Below are 6,462 nucleotides of genomic sequence, written 5' to 3'. Positions count from 1 at the left end.
TCGATGGCTCACTCTTTCTCTCGCGCGCTTTGCCTCTGTTCTTCCCTCTTTACAGATGGAGGGGAAAAAGAAAGGGCAGCATCGTTTAGGCTTTGCGGCTAGCAGAGCTTAGGGGGTCCTGAAACACATAAGAGCGGGAAAATAGTACGGAGAGGAGCACACCGACAAAAAAAACGTCCGTCTGTGATGATGTCAATCGGTGAAAAGTTCCTGATAGAATCTCTCACACGTTTGCGGCATTAGTTCGTTCAAAAAAAAGGAAATTCTTGCACCATTCACAGCAAGTCATTGCAAACCTGCTTTTTTTTTCTGTGGAACACAAAAGAAGATATTTTGCGGTATGTTTTCAAAGACTTTGTTTTCTTTTGTCTTACAATGAAAGCCAACAGAGTGAACCGGTCTGTTTCTGGAATTAAAAATCCCATTTGTTTCCTCCCCAGTGGGATTGATTTTAAACAAAAACGTATAAACCTTTAAAAACACACCTGCTGTGAGCTACAAGGTTGATAATCGATGGCACATGCTTTTTAAAATAAATATATATATATATATATATATATATATATATATATATATATATATATATATGTGAAGGGTTTATCTGCAAAAAATGTGTTTTTAACATTTTTAAAAATGATGTTTTTATTATGTTATCATGTTTTTATTGTGTTAGTTAGCTGCTGCTTTTAGTTATTGTTTAACCAGTAAAAGAACAGCTGTAGTCTGATTGAGTTTAATTGGAATGCACAATGAAAAAAACATGATTTTTCTCTTCATAAACGCAGAAAATGGGAAAACGTATAATAAAAAACTATTGTGTCTAAAATGTCCTCAATATTATCTTACTGAACTATTGTAGTAATGCATTGTCACAAGAATAATAATCTTGACAGTGATTTTCTTTATCTTACAAGGACTTTCTTGAGATCAACCAAGAATAGAAATAAAATCTGTTAATATTTAGTCCCTCTCATGCATATATATATATATATATATATATATATATATATATATATATATATATATATATATATATATATATATATATATATATATATATATATATATATATATATATATATATATATATATATATATATATATATATATATATATATATATATATATATATATATATATATATATATACACACACACACATTTTTTCACATATTATTGTCTATTTTCCTTTTACGCCCTGAAGAAGACAACACAGGTTCATCAAGTTCGTCTAAATTATCAATCCTCGATTACTTTTAGTCATCTTTGACGAAACTTCTCTCAGCATGCACGTCTTTTCAAGTAGCCCTTTGTCACCTGACCTGAATACTGCACGCTGATTCGCTAAAATGGATTTATCGCTAGTAAAACGTGAACTCGCATGCCTTGAAAGTGGGCAATACTGGCGAATCTGTTTAGGTTTCAGTTCACGGGGAAAATAATGGGCTTACATAAAAAAAAAATTGCGGTCATCTGTTTTTGGAAATGAACTCTTTACATATATTAGTGTTCCCTCCCTTTGGTCTATGCATCCCTGCCTCTGCTTTTTCTAAAAAAAAAAAATATTTTCACGAACCCGCTCCTATGTCCCGATCTAAATCAAATCATTCATGACAAAAAACAAACAAATCAGACTGGATGATTTAGTTTCTCTATATAACTTTTAAATTAAATCACTAACATTAATAGGACTATCGTACAATGTTTTTAGTAAACTGTGATAATATTAAACACAGTCTCCGTCGTATTGAAGACATTTTTATAAAAAAAAAAAATTCAAAAGCCTTGACCTACAACAGGAAGAGTTTATTTTCGGAACCAAATATATAGGTGGCCTCTTTATCGTGAGTCATCTGTAAAGAAAAAGAGTTGCGAATTCCTCCAAACATCTCCGCAAAAGAAAAAAAGTCAAACATGTTGGAAACGGAAAGAGGATGAGTAAACGACGAACTGTCTTTAAGCTCTCCAGAATAAAGAAGACATCTGCAGGGCTTTCGTATCAGGCCAAGCGAGCGTCTCCCGCCGCTCCACCACATATAACGCCGGCAGACACAATCAGGCTCTCTGTGGCTGGTTGGAGCTCCTCAAGACAAGTGATAAGCACCTGCTAACCGAACGCCCTCCTAAACGTCTCTCTGGGCGCGCTCGCTTACTAGCAACATGTCCTGATCAATCCGGTGAAAGAAATCTGTCAGGAAATCTTTAGCATTAGGTCTGCCTCCTGAATGGGGATCAGGCCCTTTCAGCGGGGCAGGGTGCGGATGGGTCTTAGGAATCTTCCTTTCCGCATCTCTGAGTGTCAATACGGATTATGAGCATAGCTTTTATCTTTTCGAGCGCACAGACTATTTACTCATTTAAATGGATGAATAAGTGTTTTCCCCCCTTCTTCGATAAATAAAAAAATAAAGCGACTTTGAATGCATTCAAATCCTGCTCCAAATTCAAATTCGGCTCCCTTATGCATCCTTTGAGATCTAATCTGTCTTTTTAATCCACGCAATTCACTGAGGGCAATTTTTTAACATACTTCCTTAAGACCTGAACGGATAAACACAGTCTAGCTATTGTCAGCCCAAAGCACCTTTCTTCGCAACTTAAGACCAACAATTCGCTCGACGATTGACTGCTTGCCAGCACATGCAAAGCAGGTGAGTTTAAGAAGCGTTTTCAGCGAAACGCCTGAGCCTGAAGAGCAGCGGAAACATAAAGAACTTTATTTACTGCTGTTTCAATGGCTACAAAAATAGGCCTTTATATCGCCGCGCCATCAGCATAAAAAAGAGCCAATAAAACCTGTGAAGAAGCGCCACAACAACGAACAAATAAAAGCAAATTTTGACATTTCGCATTCAGCACATCTCTTTATAGGTCAGAGGCAACCCTGGCCGACCCTGCATTGTTTCTAAATGCCATTTTGTAAAAGAGGATCTCAGGAATTAATTAATGCATGGGTAGCTGCCACTGTCAAGAGGCACGCATTAAAATCAATGATTAATAAATTCAAAACACACAACAAACTCAGAGGGGAGATGAAACTAGTATTGTGTTCCCCAGGAAGCGGCCCCAGTGCGGGTCCTCCCACCAGCGAGGCGGCCACTCAGATGCCTAATGGAAAGTCGCCGATGCCAGCTGTGTGCCTGTGAATAAAATCACTTTAATTAAAGGCATTACAATGAACAGAGAATACATGCGGCAGAGTCGACAGGAAACGGCCCTCATACTTGACACACACACACACACACACAGCCAAAGCGGCATAATACCTAAAAGGAACAGAGGTCCCCGATGATCTAAACACAAATAAATCGAAAAGCCCGCAGCTTCTTTCTGAAGCTATCAAGCGCAACAATTACAGTAAAACACACGTAATTACATTACACAGATCTTTCCCAATGTTCTTTATTATCAGGTAATCTGGGCGTAAGGGTGGGAGCCTCCGCGTTCTTAGGAAATTTAATTGCCGTTCAAACATCAGATCATTTATTTTCAGACTTCCACAAACCACGCAAATCTTTTTACTCTAAATGCTTAAGCATAAAAAGAAATCAGCATAAGGATGCCGAACCGCAAATTGTGCATTCTGCGGCAAAAAAAAGACTTCCAATTGTCTGTATACTTTTGAAATATCATGCTGTCTTGCGAGCAAACAAAACAGCAAAATTACTGTCCACCCCCATAGAACAGACGAAGGGTTCCTCTTAATCTGATATACAACAAAGATGAGCCCTGATTATATTCACCCTCCTCTTCTTGTTTTAAATAGACTGGGAGCAGTGCCCAGAGACAGCTGGGGTGAGCTCAGCCCAGCTGATGCCGGATCAGTGGAGCAGTTTGTCTACTCGACCATAAGGGGGCGGCAAACGCAAACTCACCCGGACATATGCAATTCATTCACAAGCAAATAGCATGCAAATGAAGAAATCTGACACACGCGTAAACCCCTTCCGCATTCAATATAGAAGGACGGCACATGTTTAAAACCGGGCTTAACGGTTTTCCTCTGGCTCACAAGCTTCACGGGAACGTGTCAATGTTTAGAGAAAAAAACAACCGAGATTGAGAACAAATGCTTCTCTGTAAAGTTTTGTGGAAATGCATCAACATGTCAAGCCGAAGGACTTGAGAATACGCCTAAAAACGATAGGTGCTGGTGACTTACAAGGCGTCCTTTTGCAGATCGTGTTTTACCGCAAGCACCCCCACGTTGGTTTCCACTGCAGTCTGTGGGTGTGTTCTCTTTATGAACAGGAGAGGGAGTATGAGAGCGAGGGGGCAGACCAGATCAAATAAGCATAAAGCAAGACAGACTTTGGGCCTGTCCCAAAACACACACTTGCACGCTCTTGGGCGTAAGTGTGCAAAAACTGGCCCAAGGTCTAAGGTCAGGGGGGTGTTCCAGAAAGCAGGTTTAACTTACAATCTGCTAAACCCTGAACTCTCAGCCGATCGACCCAAACCTTGCTCGCTCTGGTTCACTGGACACAGAGTAGGTTCCTGGTTAACACGCAAGACATCCTCAACAGAGCAACATATCGGCGAGCCGTGCTTGTTTCTTTCTTCTTCTTCTGTTTAAAGATCATTTACATGCTTATTTACACATCACCACCTAACGTGCGGTTGTGCAATATTTTTTTGTTGCTGTTTAATGTTCCTTGATAATAAAAATTATATTGTTTGTTCGATGCTAATTATATAATAAGTCATGTAAGATATGTATTTTTATAAGTACTGTACATTATAGAAAATGCAGATCCATGATGTATGAGATGATTTTAGTTAATCATGATATGAGATGAATTTTAGTTAAATTGTGGTTATTGTTACTGCTTTTTTTTTTTTTTTTTTTTTTTGATGCTGAACAATTATTAGGCGGTGTTGTTAAACAACAGTACAATAAGCCACATTATATTTCTATTGATTGAGCCGATCGTTCACTGTACTTCTAATCCCTCACATCTGCCTTTTCATTTCTATAAAAAAAAAAAAAAAATGAAATACGGAGCAACTCTGACTAAGGTCTATATGCTAATACATGTCAAACACTAGTCTGAACAGTCTGTACAGGAGCTTTGCATATGCCAAGACAGAAGTGAGTATGACTTCAAAGCCTGGTTGCTGCCTAACAGCATCCTTTCACTGTACAAGAAAATATTTCACAGGAATATTACACATTCAGACGTTTCCTCGCGATCAGAGCTGTGCGGCTTTCGAACTGAAGCAGCACACAGGATGCAGACTCTCAGTTCGAGTTTGAATTAAGTAGGATTCCACTGACATAAATTTAAAAGAAGTTCTTATATTCCGTTTTCATGAACTAAACAATACGTGGGCTAATGATTTCGACATATATGCATACGATATTATATGCCGTTTCAAAACGTGGGCTAATTTCATTTTACATACCAGGATGAAATACTTTTCGGCTTCCTGTGAGACTTTGCAAAACGTTATTGAGATTTACTCGTGAACTTATTGAGCCGAAATGCGGTTAAAACCTTGCTTAAAATCACAAACAACGCAGATACGTTAAGTTGCTTAATTGCAGTTTTTTCGCCTGAAGTTCGTTTAAATGTGTGTAATACGTTTGTTTATGGTTAAATTACACAAACCCTGGAGGGGAGGGGAGTTTTGACGCGGACTGACTCATAGGTGTGTCTATTAAAACACAGTAAATATAATTTGATAACAGTGGTTAATGAAAACTAACCTGGTATTTAAAAAAATCTCGACAGACTGCACATTTTCTGAGTTTCTGCGCATGACAAGCTGAGTCGAGTTCAAACCGCGCCCATTCGTGACTTTTCTTAATGACGTCGAGGCGGGTCACGTGTGTAAACAGTTGCTGCCACGTGGTTTGGCGGGAAAGCTTCCGTGACAGTTGAGTTTGACAGCTCACAGGACACAGTTCTGACATAGGAGTGGCGAAACTTATATCGTTTACATTTAAACAATGTAGTGTTTTAATAAATGCGGTTTAAATATATATATATATATATATATATATATATATATATATATATATATATATATATATATATATATATATATATATATATATATATATATTAGCCAATAATGCAAAAGTAGGCATTTTGTAAGTCTAGGCCTTTTTGTTGTTTTACCTTGTTGCACAGAAAAGGTTTTTTTGTTTGTTTGTTTGTTTTTTGTTCAATATATTGATTGTATGAATGGCTGTAAATATTAGCTGTTAATTTCCTAAGCAATATGGGGCCCAAACCAAAATTTAAAATGTTAAAAGCATGTCGTGATTGGCAACTGGGATTACACTGCTAGTAAATTTCAATAAGCTTGTATTGTTTTATTTATCGTTATATATATGTGTGTGTGTGTGTATATATATATATATATATATATATAGATAGATATATATATATATATATATATATATATATATATATATATATATATATATAGATAGATAGATAGATAGATAGATAG

The sequence above is a fragment of the Puntigrus tetrazona genome, chromosome 7 (genome assembly GCF_018831695.1).
Source record: "Puntigrus tetrazona isolate hp1 chromosome 7, ASM1883169v1, whole genome shotgun sequence".
Taxonomy (NCBI): domain Eukaryota; kingdom Metazoa; phylum Chordata; class Actinopteri; order Cypriniformes; family Cyprinidae; genus Puntigrus; species Puntigrus tetrazona.
The sequence above is the reverse complement of the archived record's forward strand: the minus strand, read 5'-3'. Positions refer to the sequence as shown.